The 24,430-nt window shown below is 44.2% G+C and overlaps 2 long non-coding RNA genes across 2 annotated transcripts in view; both read left to right on the forward strand.

Moving 5' to 3' along the window:
* Positions 1-2,094: 2,094 nt before the first annotated feature.
* Positions 2,095-9,698, forward strand: LOC134160784 (uncharacterized). The gene is made up of 3 exons (XR_009963683.1): positions 2,095-2,232; positions 3,324-5,737; positions 6,676-9,698. It is a non-coding gene; the product is annotated as an uncharacterized LOC134160784 (long non-coding RNA).
* Positions 9,699-11,710: 2,012 nt separating this feature from the next.
* LOC134160783 (uncharacterized) overlaps positions 11,711-24,430 on the forward strand; it is a 67,013-nt gene continuing 54,293 nt past the window's right edge. The window contains exons 1-4 of the long non-coding RNA XR_009963682.1: positions 11,711-16,029; positions 16,711-16,885; positions 20,418-20,486; positions 21,972-22,119. This is a non-coding gene — a long non-coding RNA (uncharacterized LOC134160783). The remainder of the gene's footprint in view (positions 16,030-16,710; positions 16,886-20,417; positions 20,487-21,971; positions 22,120-24,430) is intronic.

A 24,430-nucleotide genomic window follows, 5' to 3' on the forward strand; every position in this document is an offset into this window, starting at 1 on the left:
AGGTCTGTCATTTGCTCCTTATGTGAAAGGCTCCTCAATCACCTGTTGACAGCAGTATCCCTCTCACAAGACTTGCAGCATATCCCGATTACGCACCACCACAAGGTACCTTTGCCCAGGCAGTGCATCACGGAGGCCTGTCTCTACACTTAGGCTGCTTTACAGACTGAGTGCACTCTAACTCTCCTCATAAAACTTTATATGAACCCGGGCGTTTCTACATATCTCTGTGTCCCATCCCCCCATCCCTTCCTCCCCTCCAAAAGAAGCTTTTCCACTTCTACAGGTATATAAGGATCTTCCTGTGCAGGGCGTGTGACATCTGTGGTGCTTTACCAGGAGCACGCTGCCACTGTCCCCACTTCTGAGCAATCCTAACCCCTTTTGGCCTCCTTGTCAGAGCTCTTGCATGTCTCCTGTGCTTGCTTTTATTTCTTGGTCTTCTCAAGCAGGGCTCATCTGTGCTAGTGCATTTATCTTTGGAAAACCAGCGAAATCAGTTCCTGCCTGGAACTGCTGCTGGCTGCACCCGGACAACCTCCATAGCTGCATGCTGCAGGTGACTGTCATGGAAAGCAAAAGACCTGTTTTGTGGTGGTTTTTAGCAATAGATAGAAGAATTTGTTTTCTTTTTAAAGTTAAGTTCACATTTCAGTGATGCTCTGCTTATGAGAAAGTCAAAAGCAAAGAACTCCAATGCAAATGCTGAGAGAGAATTCACTTTTAATTCACCCTTAGGCCAATTGCAACTGCATTGCTCCTAGGTTATGGCAGAGAAAGGCATTAAGCTCACTCTATATTCATATCTCAGAAGCCCTTCCTCCCAGGGTGAGCCATGGTCACAAGCCTGTGGTCATACCCTCCATCTCACTGCAGATTTCCTGTGTGGCCCCGGGAAAGCCACTTTGAACTGGTGCTGTCTCCTTCGCTTTGACCAGCTGTGCTGCTAGCCCTTTTCCTCCTGGTGAAGTTGAACGTGTATGAATACCACGGGGGCTCTGTCTGTTCCAGGACTGTGCGGATGGTTTGTGTTTGTCCGTTTGGGTCCTGGACCTCAGCAGATGGTGATGCCTGTGTCACTGATAGGAGGGAAAAGTTTGCAAAACCCTTCTTTCTTTGTGTAATCACAGACATTCTAAGCAGTCTTTGAAGGGTGATGGAGTAGCAGTTGAGCCCATCAGGGGACAGAAATCAGATAATGTGTTAGAAAAGGAGGAATTGTCAGCGATGAGGATAATGGAAACAGCACTGGATTTTCACGGTGCTGTTATGCAGTTACAATAAGTACTTAGCTCTGTTTTCTAACGGGAAAAATGCAGGCATGGCAAGATCCAGTGGCTTCCTCAAGGGCATACAGGAAGGTGGCTTTGTTGGTGCTAATGTATGGAGTGATTTGACCAACAAATAACTTGTCCTGTGCTGTCAGGGAGCCTTGGGCGCGTGGTGCTGGGGGCCCGCTCCTCATCAAGCCCCTGTTCTGCAAACAGGGACCTATGTGTGGCTGCCCAGCTCCAGGGGCAGTGCCATGCTCGGTGGCGTGTGGGGAGGGTGGCTGCAGATGCCCTGTGTGTGTGCGCGCATCCCCTTTTAGGAGGTGGCAACTGTACAGTTACAGTTAATCAGAGAGACCATTTGTGCTTGTTATCGATCTAACTGTTGCCAGAGGGCCTGGTCTTTTAATCTGATGGCATTCAGCGCTGAGCCTGGGGACAGATAAACCATTAACTGCTAAGTTCAGTCTCTGTCAGGCTCTAGACAGCTGCGGAGAGGCAGCGGCGGGGCAGCGAGCTCGGCTGCCACAGACTCGCTGCCCTCGCCCCGTGATGCTGCCCTCTGCCCTTGGCTTCCGAGAGCGGGCACGGCCTCATCCGAATCGTTTCATTCCCTTTAGAGGCTCCTGTACAACGAAAGAGGCACAAACCGCGGCGGGGACGTGAATCACGTCCCTGGGTCGGGAGCCACCTCCCTGCGGAGCCCCCGCGCCGCCACTGGATGGCGCACAAGGAACGGCACCTCGGGGCCGCCGTCTGGCCCCGCCTCTCCCCTCCAAGCCCCGCCCCTCCCCGCCGGGCCCCGCCGTCCGCGCCCCCCCCTCCGTTACCGGTCCCTCCACCGCGCGGGCTGGGGAGCAGGGGAGATGCTGCTCGGTGCTGATCGCTCGCAGCGAGGGACGGGCGGGATCTCCAGCTGGGATAAACACGGCCACTGTTTTCCCTTGGCCCCTTATTCCAAGTAAAGTGTCTTTTTTGGTGGGTAATTTAGTGCTAAATCGAGCCTAATTATTATAATACCATGAAGGGCTGCTTTAAGTTACATAACGATCCTTGCATTGTATTTATATGAATGAGGAATTAAGCTTAAAAGGTTGCTCTTCTCAGAAAATGGATTGCCTGCTCGGTTCTCTCCATCGATTAGTTTAGGTATTTAAAGTGCTGCATTTTATCTCACCAGCCACCCAATAAATTTGTCATCATGATACTTAAAGGAGCAAATTCACATTGTTTATTTTCCCCAGCCTTTTTGGCATATTTCTTGCATATTGCACCTTGAAGCTATATTGTGTTGTATGACGGAAGAACAGTGATAACCCTTCTACTTAAATAAGCACGACAGCGTAACATCTCTGTTCAGCTGAATTGCGAGCGAAAGGGATGCTGCAGTGCGAAATGTGTGTTACATTGCAGTGGATGAAGTGAGGATAGCAATCCTGAAGAGGTTTTCACAAGGACTACAGGCTTCCTGGAGGAGGGTTTGTCAGAATTCCTGTTCGCTCCAGAAACTGGAGTTCATTTCTCCTTGGAGCTGCAGATAACAGGAACCATCCTCATAATTGCCAAGAACTTCAAGACTGCGTAGCGTTAGGGATTTTGAATGTGACATGTGCAACTAAGCAAAAAGAGACAGGATGCACACATGCGTTTCTGTATCATAGATTTCTGAGGAAATAATAGGATGAGGTAAAGTTGCTAAGTGAAATAAGAGCATCTGGTTTTCCTACTGAAGTTTTAACCCTTTTTCAATTGTCTCCAAAAGGCATTGGGGAATTGGGGGGGGGGGGGGCAGTGGGTGGAGATTCTGTGCCATGATGCTCAGAACAGTTGAAAATCATACAGGAAGCACTGCTTAGCCGTGGTTGTGCCCCCTGAGATGGGGTGTTTGCCCTGGTGGTACCCAGGGAGCAGCCTTAGCACACACTGGGCCAGGGTCCAGACACCCCTGTGATGCTGCACTGTGCAAGGAGCAGTGAGCCTCCACCAAGGCAGCCACTTCCGCCACTGCCAGTCTCCAGTGTGCTCCTTCAGTTCCCCTCTCTAGTTTCTCAGGTTTACAGATCTGCTTTTGGTCTCTGAGTGAGCGATTGCCACCCGTTTCCTCACCCCGTGTCCCGGCTGGCGGTAGGAGTACCACTTGAATTCCCCAAACAAAATGGAAGTGGAAAGTCTTGGGCTTAGTTGAAAAGAACAGCGAATTCTGCTTGCAATCTGTAATGCAATTAGCATTATTTGACTTGGCAGCCTTCGGAGGGCCTGCGTGGGCTGCAGGCTGTGAGGGCCTGGAGTCAGCCTCTGTCTAGGAAGCAGGGCTTGAGAGGAACTCTTCACATCTGAGCTCTCTCGGTGGTTTTCCTCCCCCATCTCCATTTCCCTCCACCCTCGGCGTTCGGATGCCACAGCCGTTCGGATGCCACAACCGGTCCTTCTTCCCAGCTGGGAAGGGGTGGAGTGGGTTCCTTTTTCAGCCCCTGCCCTGCTCCACGGCCCCTCTCCCGCCCTGTGGGTGTCTGCATCCCCCCTCCTGGCCAAAGGGAAATAGTTCTGGGTCAGAACTCACTGAGCCATCTGTGTTTTCAAGGCTAAATTATCCCTTGCGAGGGAAATAGCATTAGGCCGGCATATCTGGCTGCTAATTGCTTTAACTGGCTGAAAAGATTTCAGTCTGTTCTTGAGCTGTTTGTGCAAACCGAACAGAAAAGTGTAACCTTCAGATCCTGCCCCGTCCGCAGCCAGAACGTGTAAACAAGTCTTTGGGTAAGAAAAGCAGCACAGAGTTTCAGGCTATGCTGTGAGAGACAGGAAGTTATGGGCAAATTGATTTCACTACTGGGAAAGCAGGGATCTTTTTTTTCCCCTCCCCAAGTAATGATTGTAAAGCATGCTAATGCAATTCAACATTAGTGCATGAAAGTGTGGCCTTATTAATTCAAGACATAAAGGCATCAAAATAAGCTGTTAAATTTAAAATATAATACATATATAATGAGAAAAAATGTGCGAAAGCTTTATTCAAATGAAAATTCAGAATTGTTTGAGCTAGTGAAGTATTTTTTGTGCTGAGTTATGAGCATATGTAATAGATTTAATTATTAATTTCTCCATTGTTCTATGCACACAGACAGGGTTCAAGGCACAGTCATTCTCTGGCTTTCATGGATCTAATTTGTATAATTATTGCCTGAATAAAGAATTGCTCCGATTCCTAGCTCACTTTTTTCCTCTCCTAAGGACTACCTCACTGTTGCGTTCCAAAAGGAGAGCACCTGCTAGTTCTTCAGGAATCAGCTGATCACTTCCTGTGATGAGGCACACTCCTGGTGACGTTCCTTTTCAAGCCTTTTTGTCTAAATGAATTATTGTGCATCCTTTTTAATTTTATTGAGCAAATTACGTTTGTCAAGGTCTGCCTTTGTAAACAAATGGCTAGAGACACATGGATGCATATTGCTGCTGTTCAAGTTCTCCTGTTCTATTTATGGAAGCCAGATGAATGTGAAACAAAAGAGAAAGTTTTCTCTAAAAGCAATTATCTTTCTGCATTCCCATCAGTCTAATTATATTGCAGGGAATTTTAAGGACTCATACGGATAGAATTGAAAGCTTAAAATCATGGCTGAATCCATATGCAAAAGCTGAGCAGAGCATCTTACCTCATGCTAACAAAACACACCGTGCTTCTGTTACACCTTTACACCTGAAATGCATGTATTCATCATAAAATAAGAACCTGAGATCCATGCTATACATATGAAAAGTATTTGTGGGAATAACTACTGAATTCCCCTCCATTTTGAAGTGCTAATATTAATGGGTTGAAATATTTTATCACCTGGGCATTTAGAAAGCCATGGCCCTTCTCTGTGAGTATCTTTAATCTTGACTCTTTGACTTTGGAGACACGTTGTGTTGTTAAAATAGAACCTCTTCTTTGTTTATGGAAAGGTCTTCCCAGACAGTAAAAGGAATAAGGCCCAAGAGCACATCGCAAGGTCCAAACTGAGGAGTCTGGTAAAAATCATTACGTTGACTGTCCTTAGAGAAAAATCATTATGACTTTTAGGAAGCTGCAGCACCAGCATGGTTTGTAAGAAGTCACATCATTCTGGGGGGACTAGAGAAAGTCTGCCAGGAGAGTAATTTTATCCTTTCCATTGTCCCATTAAGTGCTGAGAGCTCTTATTTGAATATAGGGTTATCTTTTCCCTTTAGTTTGTTGAGAAGATGCTGTCAGACCACCAAAGTAACAATTACAGGGATGGTCTAAGGGTGTTTTTACACTCCTATCAGAGCAGAAAGCTCAGCAAAAGCAGCTTCAGGGGTACTTCTTGAGGAGAAGCAAGACCAGGCCTGGCTGAGAGCCTTCTTGCAAAGTAAAGGAAATGGAGGTCCTGCAGCAGGGATCTGCTATACCACAATTACTCCCTCAGCTATCACCTTCCTTTGCAGGGAGGTGCTATGGAAAGGTGAGATTATGGTAGTGCAATTAAAAAACCTTTAACAGCCCTTGTATGAAGAAGGGAAACAGAAGTGTCATGGGATAAATATATGCAGTTTCCAGATTTGAATTTGTAGACTCTATGTTTAAGTGTATGTTTGCACTTAATACTAGAAGTAGACAGATGTATTCTTTCCAGCTAGGTTTTTCCCTCTCACTCCCTCCACTCCTGTTGTATCCAGGGTTGCTGTCTTTTCCCTTTGCTTTACTGCCCTTTTTTTCCTTTTCCATCCTTTCTCATGTCAAACAGAACCATGTAAATTGAACATTTAAAACCCAGCTATGAAGAAACGAGGCATTTAGCCTGACCTTGGCAAACATCTTTTTCAAGTCAGGAAATGTTTATACCTCTCCATGCCATGGCAGAGGGCTGCACAGGCTGCGTGCTGAGAGGTGCCCATCCCACACGGGACTGACTCTGTGCTGCACACCTACAGCAGCTCCAGCCCAGTGTTTTCTTTTCCATGCAAGCCATTCTGACTGCCATGTGTTTGCATTTATTTCTCTTCCGGCTCCGTCCATGACTCATCTGCAGCAGGATGGAGTAGCCAGGGCAGAGCTGGGCCGCCCGGGAGCTCCTTTCCTCACTTCCCAGCCCTGTTTTGGGCAGCTCTCTGGAAGGCAGCCCCACAGTGAGGAGCTTCACAGCAGGCTGCGGAAATGACCTCACTGTGGTCGTGGCAGCTGGGCTCAGCATTGCTTTGCAGGGCAGGAATATCCCCTTCTGGTGCCTTGGTACAAGAGACTAAGATGCTTCTCCCTCTGTAAAGTAATAGAGGCAGCTTTTCTTCACTGTGGCTTTGAACCTTGCCTTTCCCTCTAGGTTACCCACAAAGCATACTGCCACAGGTCTGACGCTCCTAGGTTTTAGTTGAATCCAAACCTAATCTTTTCTTCTTTTTCCAGAAGTCCCATTGGCGCCAGAGTTTTCTTGCGTTCAGCCATGGGCTGGGTTACAGCAAATGCTTTCCTCTCGCTTCCTTCTGGGATCCTATGCCAGGGCATGAGGTACATTGCCATCTGAGGATCCCCTGTAGGAAAGGTTCTTGTTTCAAGGGGGGTTATGCCTGAGCCATAATGGTGTTTTAACTGACTTTTGTTGTTCAGTAAAATCTCCCCCCTCCAATAATCTGCAAATCTGTTACCAATCAGAATATGATACGTATCCTCAGCCAGTTTCAGTGGAGCTTATTTCTATTACATCTGGCAGTGTGTCCAGTGGTGGAGAAAAAAACCTCAACCAGAATTAGCTGCACTGAAATCAGCTAAATCTTGGATGTGTTCAACCTTTTTGGCCTGACTCATTCCGGTTCATGAGAAGTAATTATCTCTTGAGCATCACATTAAAGATCCATAGGCATTAGAGTTTAGGCAATATACCTTCTTCCCAGCTCAAAAAAAATATGTGGGATAATTGATCTGAATGTGCTCCAAATGTGCATATGTCTTTATTTATGAATTCCAATGTGGATTGTTTGGGAGGATAAGGCGGAATAAGGAAAAGCAGGCAAAAACGTTGGGATGTCTCATCTCCCTGGCCATTTCTGTTAGGAATAGTTATAATCCTCTGAAAATGGGTTGTGAAAACCAACAGCACGTTAATAGCACATGTTACAAACACTAAATCCCTTCAACTGGTATTTCTGATTTACACCTTTCCCTCTTTCTTAGATCAGGGAAGCTGCGGCTGTCTGTGGCCAGGCCACTTGCTGGAGAGCCAGGTTTGGGCACTAATAGTTCCACTTTCTAAGGTCAGTGTGAAATGGCACCCCAGCTTCTGCCTGCTGGAGGAAGAACTGCCCTTGGAGCATCAAAAACACTGTCTCCTGCAGGGCATTCATAAACTGGGATGCTGAGATGACCTGTCCCGGATGTGAAGGTGAGGATGGTTGTCCTGAGTCCCAGGACACGGTGGTTGTGCACGTAGGAAACCACAGCCTCAAGTGCTTGGGTACTGCTTGCAGACAGTGTGGTAGGACGCTGCAAAGGTGGCAACGCTGCTGGCTGAGGGCTGGGCTCAAGCCATCAAGCACCCCTGCACTGACACACTCCCATACCTTCCATCATCACTGTGACAGTTGAATCTGTGCTCTGGTATCTTATGGGTACGTAGATGGTATTCCATTGCTCATCCTTCCACCAGCAGAAAATTCCATTACTCCACACTAGCAATGTCACTGCATTAAATAAAGGGCAGCTTTTTCCTTACTGAATGTTTTATTGTGTTCAGCTTCACCCAGTAGGGGAAAACAAGTCTATAAAAGTGCCGCTAGCTTGTTTCAACTCCTGCACGTGCACCCACCTCATTTTCATGCCCTGCCGAGGGGTGTCAGGCACAGCCCGGCTGCCCTAGCAGTCCTGAACTGGCCCAATTTCCTGCAGAGTGCAGCGAGGGCCGTAGATATCAACTTCAAAGGTAAACAATTACCTTTTATTATCACACATGGCTTTAGCTCTACCAGTTTCAAATAGCACGTAATCACAAGTCTGTGATAACATTTACTCCTGATGAGAGAAAATTCACCAAGTACTAAATTGCTGCTGAGATGACGGGAACATGAGCCAGGCAGGAATTAACTCCAATGATGAGTCAGCAGACGTTAATGTCTTGCACCATGCTGGAGACATCTGCTGAGCCGTCCACTGTTGAATCATCTTCAATATTTCTGTGTTATTACCCCTCTAGGAACAAGCACCGGAGAACTTTTGTGTCCCTGTGTTATAAATGCATAAGCTATTTTAAAATAAATATATGCAGGCACATAACAAGTGTATGCATTTAGGTATGTAGGTAATTTTCAGCGACGGGAAGGATGAGCAACCAGCAACTATTTAAAGTAAAACATGCATGAAAATGCTAATAGCAATTGCCTACATTTGGTGTTTTGAAAGTGATAGCTTTGCTCAGTCGTGGCTCTGATAAGCCTGGATGGTGCCCTCATGCCCATGCCATATGCCCTGAACCTTCACACAGACCAGCCTGGCCAAGGTCTCAATGTAAGAGCTACAAGTTCACTAAGAGCTCCCTGTGTTTTGGAAATAAATCCCTCTGGAGCAGCTGCAGGGTGCTGTATTCAAGTGTATCATCACTTTGGCTTTTCCCACTTTTTTCCCACATAAACCCAGAATGTCAATATACATGTGGTTAGATAAATGTAGTAACTAGGTGCAATCAAGAGCATGACAAGAATTCACTGAAGAGGCACAAATGCCTTCTTATATGAGATCCTTTTTCACTGGAGGCTCTGCAACTGTGCCATCATACACTGTCCTCCTTCTGCAGTCATTCTTCGGCTAAGGGCAGTGTTGTATAAGTGGGGGTGCTGGAGGACTGCACTCTGGGCAATGTAATCATTGCACAAAGGAAGAGGCAGAGCTTTTATTTGGGACGTTGTTTTTTGTTGCATTCAGCTTAACTCACTGCTTCAAAACGACTCAGGTTGTTTTCAAGTCCATTGTTCTGGCCTTAATGAATTTAAACTTTTGCATAACATCATTACGCAATTGTGTGCACATGAGAACTGCAGCAATTCAGTGCCAAGCTGCACCTTTTGAAGCCCTGACTCTCTGAGGTCTGGAGGTCAAAAGTTAATTCTAGTGAGATGTGAGGTCTGCCTATGTTTGCCAGAAAGGAGCTTGTTATTTCAGGCACTCTGCAGTCTGTGTGTCACTGCTCCAACTCATGGTCTTAAGGTTTACCCACCCTCAGTTCTCAGACACGACTTAATAAAGCCACCCCAACACACTGAATGTTTTGGAAAGCAGGGTGAGGGTAGGCATGGCTGTTCCCAGAGGGGACATGGGAATCACAAGCTGGCAGTGGAGCTGGTGCTCACTGTGGGGCAGTGGGACTGGACAGCCTCATGGTGCCCATCCTCCCTGTCCTACTCTCCCCCTCACTGCCGCTGATCCCTGGCTTAGCCTCTGACCATGGCTACCTGGCATCTGATGGAGATGCTCTGAGCTTGTGTCCCCCTCCTGGGGCCTAGGGTGGGTGCAGTGACCTGCTGGTCCCCACTCATGGGCCTGAGGACCTCAGGGTTCTGAATGGGTTTGATGCTGGATGCTCAAAATAGCTGTAAGGAAATGACGTGAGCATCCCCTACATTGTGGGGTTTTCACTCAAGCGCTGCTTTTCTCAAAGATCAGCTCTAGCAAACTCATCTCGAGGTGCCCTAAAATAACAACTTAGTGTTTAATGAACATTATGGGGGAATTAAATGAATCCAAACAGTAGCTTGGTTTCAGACTTCTCAGTAGTGGCTGCACAAAAGTGAGGCAGTGTTTTTAGACCAAATAGGAAATCCATCCTTTGAGGGTTGGTTTACAGTCCTCCAGAATTTTCCACAAAGTTAATAACCGAGTGAAGCGTCTTGGCGGGAACGTGATTGTTTCCACTCCTGCCCAGTCATTAGAGTGGTGGGTCAGAAGGTTTTGAGTGAGTCTCCTACCATGGAAGATGCACCTCCATATTTGTTTGCAAAGCTTTCTCCCATTTTCCTTTGCACGCTGAGCTCTTTGGGCACAGTGTGTTTTCTTCAAGTACAAAATGGAGAATAAAGTGCCAGAACATTTTTGTCAATGGTTTCCAAAACTATGGAATTTCCTGCCCAGCTCCATCAGATCAGCCAACAACTTGGTAATTGCTAAAAACAGCCTGTTGATTTTCCTCCCAAGTGTTTCAGCTGGCCTGGCTGAGCTTTCTCTTTTCCACTGTCTTGAGATGTTTCTCTCATTCTGCACTATGCTGTATTTTTATGGTCAGCGTATCCTATAGCAAACAATTTCAGGCTAATGGTGGAAGGGAGATTGGATTCAGGTTAGAGATTTGAGCCTGGGACAGGGAGCCAGGAGCGCCTCAGTTCCTGGACTAGATCTGCCACTAAATCAGGAATCCACATAAAGCAAAACCACGTGATGAGCTATTGTACAGTGATTTGATTTTCTCTGCAGAGGAGGAAGTGAGCGTTTGAATGCGGTTCTCTGTTGGCATGCCTGCTGCAAGCAGAGCTGTGACTACAGGTGGGCAGGGAGCAGGTTCCCTCCAAGGGCAGGCTGATATTTGGGGGGGCTGCTGTCTAAATGGGGACCTGGGGTTTTCACCAGAGCGGTACTTGGACTGACATCTCGGTAGTGAATGCAAACAAATTAGTTAAAGTGTGCTTGTATGAAGTTTTCCTGCTGAAAAATTCATTCTATAAAAGCATTTATACTGTATTCTTTATCGTCAGCTAATCCAGCCCAAACTCATTAAATGGCAGTGTGTGGGTTACTCGCTGTCAGTGAAATTATCAAAGGCATTTTTCAGCTGGTGCACTGGGAAAGCATGTGCTCCAATGCCAACTAAAACAATAACGAGGAAATGTTATGATCAGACTTGACCAAATGACCTTTCCCATTTTAGATTAGCTCTTAATTTCAGCGCAAGGGTCATCCTGTGAGAACACTTACAATAAGTCACTGCTCACCTCTCACATGAAAAAAAAGTGACTTATTAGAAATCTCACTGTACTCATTGCAGTTAATGAGATGTGGAAAGCTTTATAATTTGATTTGCTGGACCATATGCTGTAAAGGGATACTGCTGATTTCATTCCTCCACATTTAATTTAAGCAGTATGCAATGGCTTCTTCGTATGGCTACTTATATAATAAAAATTAACTCGACGTATAAAAAAAATACACTATTGTGGGGTTTATTACTCGGTGTGGTTGAGTTTCAAGTGTTTTTCATTGAAACATCTGTAAGTAATGTGTAGGTCTAATTTTAAATCCTGGCAAATATTTCCCATGTAACATTTGGTTTTAGTGACAGGCTTGGAGCAGTGGTTTTCTGAGCTTGTCAGTAACAGAGATGTGTTTTCAAAGATAAACATTTCTTTAATTGAAGATAACTGTGATTCAATGCCAGCTTTTCCTGCCCCTCCTCTGTTTTCAGGCAGTAACGCAGACACTCGTCCCCTCTCCCTGCGCACCCCGGCCATGGCAGCAGCATTGTGGTGGTGCAGGCTGTCCCTCATGCTTGTCCCCCACAGGGAATAAGGAGATGGCGAACTCCTGGAGGATGTCTCTTTCAGAGATCATAGAATCACAGAATAGGGTTGGAAAGGACCTTAAGATCATCGGGTTCCAACCCCCTGTCAAGCAGGCCGTCCTACGTACCCCATAAAGTGCAAACCAAGCTGACTTGTCCATGTGCATCGCACTGCCCGGTAAGGGCGTCTTCGTGTGAGAGCCGGAGCTGCAGCCAGGCTAGGGCAGTGCTGTAATACCTGGTGTGAGGCAAAGAAAGGTCAGTTTGGAAGCCAAATATTGAGATTATTTTCTAAAAGAAGCCCTAGAAAGCTAGAAATGTGGGAGAGGCACTGACAGAAATGCCCCAGCATTATTTGCAGTTAATGCCACGGTGTGCACAAGCTGTAAATGCAAGGACTGTGTGTGTTTCAATGTAACCCATTGGTTAAATTTGAGGTCAATCTGGTGAAGTTGCTGCCCATGGGGGAGTGTTGAGGGAGGCTGTGGCCCTGCGGCACAGCAGAGCTGCCTCAGGTACACAGGTGCCATTTTGTGAGGGGCATGGCAAATGGCGGCTCTGGTCTGTGGCCTCCTCTCTCCGTCTCTCCTTCCCTCCACTCCTTACTGCTTTAGAAACAAGTTTAATCCTGCTTTCAGTGATAAATAATGATGGGACATTATTATCTTCAGACCCAGGCTGTTGAACCCTGAACTGCAGCAGCAGAAAAGTGGGTTTTGGTGTGGGGGGATTGTCTGTGGTGAGGATCTGTGGAGCTAGGGTGCCTGAGGGAAGGCAGCTGGAGCACAGAGGCCTCCGAGCTCCCAGGTAAGTGTGTTGGCATTACCTGAATTTAATGGCTTTGCATTTAGAGAGACAAAAATGTTTCTTTCTCATTCGGAAACCACCTTTAACACTTGTGTGATATGGGTTCAGTGGCTTCTGTGTGTCTTTGGTCTGAGTCTCCTTGGCAGGGATCCCACCGGGGATCGAATCACAGGCCCTTCACGCACAGGCCTCTGGATTGAAAACATGGTACCAGAATCAGGTTTTGATTTTAATACAGCCCTGTTTTCTTTCATCAGGAGTTTTGAAATGCTTCTGAAGAGGTTGGTGATAGTCATAATCTCAGCCACAGTGATTTCTCATAAACATTGAAAGTGGAGCTTTACTGACTATAGCGTCTGTTTTAAATGGCTGGTGGCTCACTTGTTTTTAATATGAACACAAGCACAGAGGCAAGTAAAATCTAATGAAAGTGCTTAGAAGATTTTGTTTTGATACCCCACAGTAGCCCTGGTTTATACTGAAGGGGGGAAAAGCTTTCTTTATAGGCAGGCCTGCAGAAGCTAGAAATTTAATCTTTCTCCACAACTTATTTTATTGCATTTTTAATTTTCTCTTGCGTTGCCCTGACCCTTTTCTATAGCTTTTGACGCCTGGTGCTTAATTACTTATCATTAGCAATGTACATGGGGGCCTTCCTGCATATTTATAAATGTGATCATTAGTACATGGGAAGACAAAGACTTCTTTAAGACCATCATTAGTTATTCTGTTTTCATAGAAATGTTCATTACAGAAACTACCCACCTGGTTAAATAATTATAATTAAGAATTGGTAATCTCCTTTGCATTTTTAACTTGATCTTCAGGACGTGTGTACATAGCTAAAGGAGCCTTGTTTAGCCATCTCACTATCTTTCCTTTTTGATTTGAATTGTCAAGCAGATTTAACTGCTGTGTTTTGGATGTGTATACCCTAAGAATGATTTATGGAAAGATAGGTTATTAAGAAAAAGTTAAAAAAAAAAAAGAAGGAAATCAACCCAGCAATTATCTCTGAATTCATTAACTGCACACTGGCAGCGAGAGGTTAGATAAGCCATTTACTGTAATGCACGGTATGGAGTTAAAGCAAAATGTCACTGAAGCCTGCTTTCTCTGCCCTGTCTGTGGTACTCACTGCAGACACCCAGGCTGCAGGAGAACACTTGCAGAAAGGTATCATTTCCATGTCATGCTATGGTCTTACTTGGGAATGCCAACAATAAATGTGACGGTGTCAGTACTCCTGCTCCAAACCATGGTGGGGAGCTGGTGGGAAACCCATCCTAAATGCATGTGTGTGCCCGTGTGCTGTGATGCTGCAGGGAAGGGAGAGCATCACCCACCCCTCTGTGCCCACAGTGGCGGGCACAGGGAGTGCTCACCTCTGATAAACCACAGCGATGGGAAGACCTTGTCAGTGGCATAAATATCATCTGTAAACAATTAAGCAGCTACTGCTCATTCAGGGCAGTTTTGAGAAGCAAAGGAAGTCTGCAATCAGTTATATCTCCAATTACCATAAAAATATATTAGCCATTCATTCATTTATTAATGATTCATCAGTTAACCACACATAATGAGCAAATAATTAGCAATGCTGTACGGTTGCCAGAATTGAAGAAGTGTTGGCATTTTAAAGATGAAAGGTTGCATTTATGTAAAAAGTCGGGTGGTGATAAAGTTAATACAGGAGATAATTATAAAAGTGGCTGTCCTATTTTAGAGGCTGAGGTCCCACAAAACTTGCCTAATTGAACTGAAATTAATATTCTTCAAAAGCACGCGTGTTACTGCATACTAGCTGCTGCATTTACTCAGGGATCTCCCTCCAGTAAGGTACGTCGCACAATGCAAGTTAATAAAATGCCAGACAGCAAGACTGTGTTCTTTGTTTGCTCGGTTCAGGGCCTTGTGGAAAACAATAAATTGCATTCATGTCAGCCGAGGCCCATCCCTTTGCTAATTACTGTTTGGTGCTGAAATGACTTCTGTGAAATTGGGAGCATGAAGAAACACACAGCCGTACAAGGGAGGCTTTTCAGACTACAGCAGTAAATGTGAGATAGGCCTTAGGCACACAGATGTTAAAACAGTGAATTCCCCTACAGATTACGCTAATGGAAACCCTGTCAGGGTAAGTCAAATCCGGGTCTGTGGTCAAAATCTAATTAATGTTTCTGTACTTAAAAGAATATGAATGCCTAGAGGTGATGAGGAGCGTATGAGAAACTCGCTTGTTTGTGAAATTGCTCATGTGGATGGCAAGCGCCACTAAGCCCTTCCTTACGAGGCAGCACCTGCTGGAGGAGCTGCTGACGCCGCTCTGTGCAGCGCTGCTGACACTGGGCTCTGCCCCTTTTGTAAGTCCTGCCTGAAAATGGCTGTTGAGGCCTGGGCTGCCTCCCCAGTGGACAGCCATTGCCATCATTAAATGTCCCCTCTTCCTTCGGTGCGACCGAGCGGTGTCAGCATCATTGTTAGGAAGTACTTGTAGCTGAAGACCTAAGCAAAGGCCATCTCCTCTTTGTGTGAACACAAAGGTTTGCCTGTCTAGGTTGAGCTTAAGGACACTGCTGGGGCTCTTATGGCACTTTCACAGCTGCAGTGCATGGCCTGTGCAATAGCAGAGGAAATAAATTTATAATGCAACAATCTCTTCGTTTTTACAGGCACAAAAATTCCCCTAAATACTTAAAATAACACTCAGAGTGGGACAGACCTTAAATTTTGAATAAATGAAGCCCTAATCCAGTGTGTTGCTGAAACAAGCTGGTTATTAAAGAAATAAATTTGAAACAGCAAGTGGTTGGAGAATTTTGGATTTAATTATTTAAATCTACTTAAGATAACTCTCTAGCACTGTGTTTGGCTTTCCTGTTGAGAGCATGTTTTCCAGGAAGGGCATCCCACCCAGTGCCTTGGAAGAATTAACTTTCTCATGCAACAGTGGTTTAAGCAGTAGGGACAAATAATTATTATTGTAATAAGGCCAGATATTGTATGGCAACTTGGTATTTCCTGGATGCATCCTGTCATGAAAACTGTACAGTTATTCAGGTGGGCGGAGGGACCACTGCTCTCCTTGGCTAAATGATGAATTTGATGCAGATCAAAATGCTCTTCAGGCAACAGAGTTCCTTTAGTAATGTTACAGAACCAACCATGACTAACAGTACCCAAATCAGCAGGTTTGTGATTGTAAGCTAATTTGAGGTATTATATGTTATTTAATAGGCAAATATTGGGAATTGGACTTTGTTCATTGCTGATTGCTGTATTTCAGTTAAAATCTACTATTTCATCTTTAGGATGTAAGATTGTCTTCTGATGTGGCATAGATCAACAAAGCAATAAATCTGTCTTTCCTTTTGTAGGACCATAACAGGAGCTTCCTGGATTCATGGTCTGTATTTAAGGTAAGAATCAGACAAATGTCTTCAAAATGCCCCCGAGCTGCACAAAACCCTGCAGAGGGACAAGAACTGGGGAGGCATTCCTTGTCCCCAGCCATGACCCAGGCACAGGGGAAGTCAACTTCACCTGCAGCCAGGAGTGAGCAGGGGAGAAAACTCTGGCTCTGAGTCATGTTTCCTTCTCCTGGGCCTGTGCTGGGACAGAGGGATGTGGCCACACTCTGTGCTGGCTTGGCTCCAGCAGGACAAGCATGCTTTATATGTGCTGTGGAAAATAGGGATGGGGTTTTTGTGTTTGAGTTTCTTCACAAGTGATCATTTACGTCTTCAAGGCATGATGCTTGTCTTCACCATTTCTTTCATTATGTTCTCTGCAATACAGCTCTTGCAGGGGGGTAACATGCTAGTTTAGGGGCCAGACTCTGTTGCTGAGTATTGCCAGGGCTCTATCTGTTGTGTTGACCACTGTGTCTCAAGTGCCAACCTCTGTCACAGGGATGAAGCCTTTCACCTTTCCTGATGCTACTGAGGTTTCATTGCTGTAACTGAATGTGTCCCTTTAGTCATGCACAAGGGTGGGATCTTAGGGAGTGATCAGCTTTCTAGTCAAAATCCATGGGGGCAAAAAAAGTCAAATCCAAATTTCTGACTAATCTAGTTAAATGGTTCGATTACTACTCACAGGTCTAATGGTCAACACAGCTGTGTCATCATCTGAATCCACCAAAGTCAACCAATTCAAGAGCTGGTTGAGCACTGAGTTCTCTAAAATTGACAATATGTGTGAGGGTGGTCTTCAAGTAGAACCCGGAAGATTTGCCTGGTTGTCCTCATTCAAGCATGCTCAGTGACTTACCTTGTGAGTATTAGCAATATTTTCTTTCAGAATTTTTTTTTTTTTTTCAGGAAAAGGTAGTCCTACAAATACTCTTTTCTGAAGAAATAATGTCTGTCTTTATGTGTTACATGAGGCAGGTGTTGGTTTAAACCTTAGCTCCTGCTTAAGAGATGTCAGTCGTCAACTGAAGGGTAGACTAGTTCCCTAGATGAATCACTTTTTCCCTCCTTTGTTTTGACCCATTGATTCATCAAGGTCCAATAAAGAATGGGCTGAAAGATTGATAAAAATCCTTTGTTTTTCGTTTTTCCCCCAACAGATCTTCTGACCTATGCTGGTTTGTCAGTGTATTTTTGACTCGCACGTGCCTTCTTTTATACATAAGCACACCGATACAGGTGTCTTCCTTAAAGCCACTTGTGGTTTTTTCCCTCAGTAGTAGATCAGGTTTAATTCTGGTTTTAACCAAAGCAAATGCTTTTCTGGAGATCTTTTATATTAGTGAAAATAAATAATGAAAAAATAACCACAGCAAGTCACAGTATCAAAAGGAAAAACCTTAGAAAGCTTAGTGGTGACCCTTTGTTTCCTTTTCCATTCTCCTCTTGCTGGCTGAGGAAGAGAAATGAAAACTTTGGCTTTGCTTTCCAGTTAAGTACCAAGAATGACTGGAAGCTTATGAAACATGGAGGGGTTTTCATTGAAAACGCTTACTACTTTTCAACTTTGTGTCTTGCCTAGGTCACTGTTAATGCTTCTCATATCACCAACCTCCCCTTTTTCTTTCACTTCTCCTCCCACCAGCTCTGCAGTTTGCGACTCTAGGGTGAGAATAGCTGTTCTCAGTATGCTAATTTTGCTGCTGACCAGGCTCACCTGTATCTTGAAAAAAAGGTGATTACCATGAATGTGCACCCTTTCCACACTCTGCTTCTGTGGTAGGAAAGGACTTGTGGGTGCTGGGGCTTCTGATGTGGCAGGGAAGCAATGACAGCCTTCAGAAGAATCAAAATAAAAAAAGCCCCAGTTGCAACTTCAAAGAATGGCTCTAATTTGCTGTTTGTGGCCTGAAAGGATAGCATCGCTATTCACAGTGGCAGTTTGTGACTGTGAACCTTCTTAGGTGGCTCTCAGATTTGTGTGCTGCAGCAGGCTTGCAGTACAGCAGGATGTGCACTAAACCAAGAATCTGGTTAGTGGTGGTGTGATCCCAGTGCTGGCTGGGAGCTAAACGTGGATGAGAAAAAGCCATCTGGACTTTGGGACTCCTGGAATGTGGCATACCACTTGCTGAGGGCCATCCCTGCCCAGGAAAACACTAAAACAGGTGTATAAATCCTACTGTGTTCAGTGGGATTTAGGCACCTGCTTAAAGTTAAGAGCTTGTTTAGAGAGTTTCCTGAATGAAAGCCTGACAATTGTGCCCAAGAGTAACTTTGAAATAAGTTTTAATTTGCTCATCATAACCAGCTGTCATGAGTCTGTGTAAAAAGGGTTTGATTTTGGAAAGATGAACGACTTCCTACGCCCTTGGCTTTTGTGTAAGTGCTCTTCCCAGATGCCCAGCACCCTGCTGAGCTGAAGCAGCCCTTCTCAGCCCTACTTTTATTCCAGGTTACTCTGTGGTCCCACTTGGGCTCCAGTGCCAGCCCGGCACCCTGCAAAGCAAACTGCCCAGCAACTGAAATTACCCAAGTGCACCTCACCAGCCATATCCTAGCTAAGGCAATCTCTGCAGGCTACAACAGAGGAGAGAGTCCGTGCTGTCTTTAGTAGGTGAGTGCAAAGGAAAGTTAGGGGAGAAAGAGAGAGGAGATCTGAGTCCCAGCTGAAGAGTCTGCTGGACCTCCCACTCAGAAACATAGCAGCCATCAAGTCCTTTTGTGTCACAGGAGTCAGAAAGCTTCAAGAGCTTTTCCCTTTAGGATTCTCCCCCCCCCCCCCTTATAGCCCTTTCTTTGTTACAAAAGAGTTTGAGGCTAAACTTAAAAATAAATCTAATGTTAAACTTACAACAACCAGTCTCAAAGGAATAACAAAATCCAACAAATTCAAATTACTACTTTATTCTGTATGTGCACTTGTTTACATGCATCACCTACTTAAGGCAAACAGGACTGTGTCCATGTAGCTGAGTTAGTATTTTTATTTTTTTTGTCAAATACATTGTTAATTAGTCAATGGATGATACAGTGTTGTATAGCTCTTGGAAAGACTAAATTTGCCATTAAAACATTTAAAAGGCTTTCTTTTGTACAGTCCCTAGGTAATTAAGCTGAAGTGCATGTACATTTCCATATATAAATGTACTGGAGCAATGGTAGCTAATGTAGCAGTTAAGGTCAGGTAGAAACCAGCCTTGCATTTAGAGTCTTTTTTTTCAGTACCTCATGCAAACCATCTCTAAATCTAAATTAATCTTCCAGAAATGTACGGGAAATTTGGTTTATGAGGGGAAAAAAAAGGTCTTGCATTATTACCATAGTCTATCAGTCTTCTCTCAGCATGACTCCATCCATTTTGCAATGCATGGCTGTTCAGCATTGCCACGACTGAACTTCAGAAGACTTTTGCTAGAATAAAGTATATCACAGAAATGGTCACATTGGGGTGCCCCCACCAAGGCAGAATCCGGGATGCAGCCCTGCCTGGCTGCAGCTCAGGGTCTGGGAGCAGATAAAGGGGAAAGCCTTTCCCTAGTCCACAAGAAGGGACTTGGACAGCATGGTGCTGAAGGCAGCTGTGACAAACTGGCTTTGCTGCTGTGGCCCACTCCCCTCCTTGAATACCCCTGCTGGGGCTGCAGCTTCCCTCTCTGCCTCCTGAAGCTGTTCCCTCCCTTGCAGACTTGGTTCTTCTCCTCATTGCCAAGTACACTGACTCCAGCCTGATCTGAAAGTTAATTTTAACAAATAACATCTTGGGCCAAGCCAAGTTAGGATCTGGAGATAGGACACGCTGTGGGAAGGAAGCGGGGTGGGAGGGTGTAAGGGAGCTTGAACGCTCAGCCTTGTAATATGTGTGAGAGCTGATGCTCTCTGAGCAATCGAGTGCTTATTATTATTTCTCTTGGATAGGTCACCTGGGAGTGGAGGAATTTTTCATTTTAAATTAAAAAGAAATCTTTCATAATGCTCATTTCTGAAAGGAAAAAAAAAACCCCTCACCTCATCATGGAAGCAATTAGATGGAGGACACACTGAAAGGAGTGATTAGTTGTTAATTTTTGAGCTGTTGGCCCTGACACAGGGGTTTTTGTCAAGGATTCTTTTTTTTTTTTTTAAAGGTGTCTTTCATATGCCTATAGTCCAAGGTTACTTTTCATTCAATAGCAATTACCATATGTCCATTACATGCTAGAGACTGCTTGAGGTGGATGCACTGGTCCCCATCAGAGTGTATGCCAAGCTGAAACACCAGCAGCTGTGTGAGCCACAGCAGAATTGTTCCTATCTGATGCTTCTCTTTCCCAAGTCCTAGTAAATGTTCTAGGGAGTAACTTCCCCCTTCCTTGATGTGACCTGAAAATACAGCCCTTCAGTTTGCATTGCAGGTTCCAAGTCAGCCGTGTCAAGATTTGAACAAGAATCAAGGAGGATAATGGGTCAGATGTAATTAAGAGGTAAAACTACTGCACATTTCAGTTTTCTTTCTTTCTGCCCATCAGATTGCAAACCACAGTCCCACCGCCACTTCAAAAACCTAATCTGTAACTGCGAATCCTCTATAACTGCTCTGTTGTATCAGATGGAAACCAGCTAACCAGATACCACAATACAAAAAATAAGCGCATTGTACCTCAGAAAAATATGGGGCTGAAAACACAGAAAAAATGCAGTCTTATTAAAATATGGACATGGTCCAGTAATGGAATGAGTAGGGAAACTTGAATGGATCAGAGTCAAGAAACACTCTGCTTGATTCTTGGGGTTTTTTATTTGGCATTCAGCTTACATCAGTGTTAACATCTACAGAGAAATGCAGCCATTTACAATTTGCAGTTCAATGTGTTACTTTAATTAGTATGAAAATTAAAGGGCAACTATAGGCCAATGTGAATGATTATGGAAATACATGTGCATCACATGCAATGCTCTCATTTAATTAATCGTCTTGTAAACTATATCGAGCACTTTAAGTCAGTTGCTGAGTATAACTCTATTTTAAATAACCACTTAATACTTAACAGGATGTGGAGCAAACACTAGAGCACACGACTGCTTCTCAAGTTTCAGTGTCTGAGATTTTTTAAAGCTGACCCAAGTCAACCCAAAGAATGTTTAACACCCTGTGTCTGAACACAAGAAACTCTGTGATGTACAGACATTCAATTACATTGCGAAAAAAGTGAGAAACATTTTGTAAAACAGTGACTTCAGAAAACTAATTGGCAGCAGCAAACTTGAGAGTGAAGGCCAAAGCTAGAGGGGACCTTTTACTACAGTAACTCTAGTCAAGGAAAAGGAAAATAAAGGCATCTTTGTTTCTCAGACAAATTAGCTGATTAAGAAATAAAACATTTTAACATGCTTTAAATGCGGCATTAATTATTTATATGAAAAAAAATTAAAGCCAGGTTCCATGAATTACACTTTGTGTGTGTGAATTGAACATTACAGTAATAGTAATTCTTTTACATTCATGCCTTACTTCATTAGGAAAAAACAAATATTAAGGGCTCTATTCATTCAAAAAATTCTTATGCATTCAGATCACAACTTTGCTGTGGCCATTTTTTTTAAGAGTACAATTTCCAGCACTGATTTTTAACTATGATTCAGAAAAAGCCATCTAATTCTACAGGATGGGCTCTAGGAAACAGAAGTGCTTAGAAAAGGACAGAGATACAGTGATGGGTCTTGCTTGTCACCAATGAAAAGGCCCAGAGTAGGTCATATTGAGTGGTCTCAAAGCTGGCATAATAACATAGAAAATCAGATGCATTATTGGTGGGGAAGCTTTGAACTCTGTGAAGCCTTTTTACTAATCAGTAAATAATTTCCCCCCTCATTGATTGTTTCCAATGACTGGGCAGTGGTTTGTTCAGGTGAATGAAAACCAGACTTGGGCAGGTGTGTTTAGGGATGTACTTTTCTATTTTCCATAGCAATGGTGTGTCCCATGGTTGGCTCCCTGGGAGGAGAGTCCATCCACTGGAGCTGCACTGATTTGTGGGATGTGGTTAAACATCTGCTGGGACGGAGGCTGGAACCATCAGTCACTTGTCTGCTCTTCTTTGAATGCAGACCCATGAGGTAAGGAGCTGGTAAATTCATTGTTTTGCTAAGATATGTGAAAACAAAGAATTGAATTTAGGTTTGTTTCAGCTTCTTTCCTTGAGTGTTTTGTTGATGTTTTTTACTGACTGAAGAGAGGAACAGCTAGAACTGTGCCATAATGATAATCTTTAACTTTCAAAATAATTAGAAGATTCACTTAACATTTAAATATTAACCTTGAGAGAGAGAGAAAATCCCAAACCCAATCCAGAAATCACAAAAAAGGGTTACCCGGAAGCTTGCAAGTTGTCAGCTGGCTGAATTTAAGTAAACTTTTGGGAAACAAAATATTGGGAAATTGGAAAAGGCGTCAGATGGTTGGGTAAGATTGATGTACTTAATAGTTTAGTTAATATGGATCAACATCTGCCTTTAGTTAACATCTGCACAACCCCCTGAGTTCAGCAGAGTTGTACTTTTGCGACCAAGTTTGGACCAATGTTTTTAAATAGGCCCCGGTGCAGAATCTCTGAAGTGAAGGCTGTGCTGCTCAGTGCCGGTGTAACCAGGCAGCTCTGGAGAGAACGGGTAATACAATATGTGATTGTTTCTCATGTAATTTTTAAAATACATGGAGGAGTAATACATTTTTTTATAATAGGGTGCTCCCTGTCTCTTTAAGTAACTGTCAGATGCATGATGTCCTCGTGCCAAAATGCTACAGTCTGCTCCCTCTGTGCAATTGTTAATTAAATCCATCCCTTATTTTAGAGCCTGCCTATTCTCTTTACCCATTCTGCTTATCTGTGATACCAGATGATGCTCAGTAATTCATGGCCAACCTGCTCCCGCCTTCAGTAGGGCCTCCTGTGCACTGACCTTAACCAGCTTCACCTTTTCCTTATTCCCAAGGAGAATGGAGCCCTGGAGGCAACAGTTTTATCAACTTTTCCTGTTGACCAGATGATGATTCAGTGATAAATAAATGAAGTGTGCTTGAGCTAGAGGCCTCCCACATGCTGCCATTCCCTGCCCCTCTCCGGCTCCTGCTGCCTGTTTGAACACAGAGCTATGCAGGGAAAGGGGACTATCCTCAATGGACAGCCTCAATAGGCGCCGCAGGCTGCACCTCTGCTGGAAGGCAATAACTACTTTTGCTTATCCAGGTTATGTTACTCTGCCAGTCATCACATCAGCTGAAAGCTTAGTCTGCTTGGTACTGAGCTATGCCACCTGCAAGCCTCTTTACCCCACCAGTAAGGCTGATATACAGGAGCTGGTAGGAATATTTTCATAACTGACAAGCTGTTTGCCATGAACAGCATCAAAGATTTACAAGCCACTTCTGCAAATGGGACTTTCTGGCAAATATAGGCTAAACAAATCTTTTATTATTACCATACGGCTAGAAATACTCTTAGAGTTCTCCTGGAAATGGGTACTGTACCAGCAGAAAGCAATATTCTGTTGGCCTGTGCATTGCCTCAAGGGTATTTACTATGGTAATAAGATCAGTAATTCATCTCCTAAAATCACTGGGAGTACAAATGCTTATTTAAGTAGATGGTATCTTGATTGCAACTGAGTCGGGAGAGCTCTTAAAGCTGCCTGTTTAGGCTACAGATCTTCTGTTAAAGGCAAAGGGCTGATGATTCTTCGTAAACACAAGAACATCATGTTTCACAGCCACCTTACATTTTCAGCAGTTCATGGCAGATGCATAGCACATCCCTTGACAAAATGGGTGTGTACAAATACCTCAGAAAATTATGCCATTTGGTCAGGGGCTTTTTTCCCACTTTTTTCTTTCCATAGCAATGTAATGGAAAGAAATATAAATTTCTGTTCATCTCCAAATGGTTGGTTAGAACAAAAGGGACAAGGTTAAAGCCATCCAGATCTCATTGTGCTGGGGGATGCAGTGCCAGCAGAAATTAAGAGACAGCTTTGACCCAGTAGGATCTGGGATAAATTATTTGCTTCATCACAGAGTAGGCCAGTGTCAGAGAAGTGTCCTGTGTTTTTGAGACTCTTGCAGCCTCTCATCTGCTAGCTCACAAACTCAGCAGGCCTCTTCTCTGGAAGTCCTGGAGGCAGAAGCCTCCAGTCTTGCTCAACTGCTCCTTTTTTTATTGACTAAGCAGATCAAGAGAAATCATGGTTTCAAAGGCATATAAATGAGTGTTTAAGGACCGAGTTTCTTTCTGCCACAGGAAGTCTTCAAAGGAAGGATGATACAATCTAGAAATACAGAGACTGATCATACAGTTTTATTTGAGGAAAACCATAGTTTGACCTTTGAGAATTCAAAATCAGTGCTTGTAGTCCTGTGTCAGGGAAGCCTCAG

Source organism: Pezoporus occidentalis, unplaced genomic scaffold (assembly GCF_034315485.1).
Source record: "Pezoporus occidentalis ecotype Australia unplaced genomic scaffold, CSIRO_AGI_Poc_V1 ctg164, whole genome shotgun sequence".
Classification (NCBI taxonomy): Eukaryota; Metazoa; Chordata; class Aves; order Psittaciformes; family Psittacidae; genus Pezoporus; species Pezoporus occidentalis.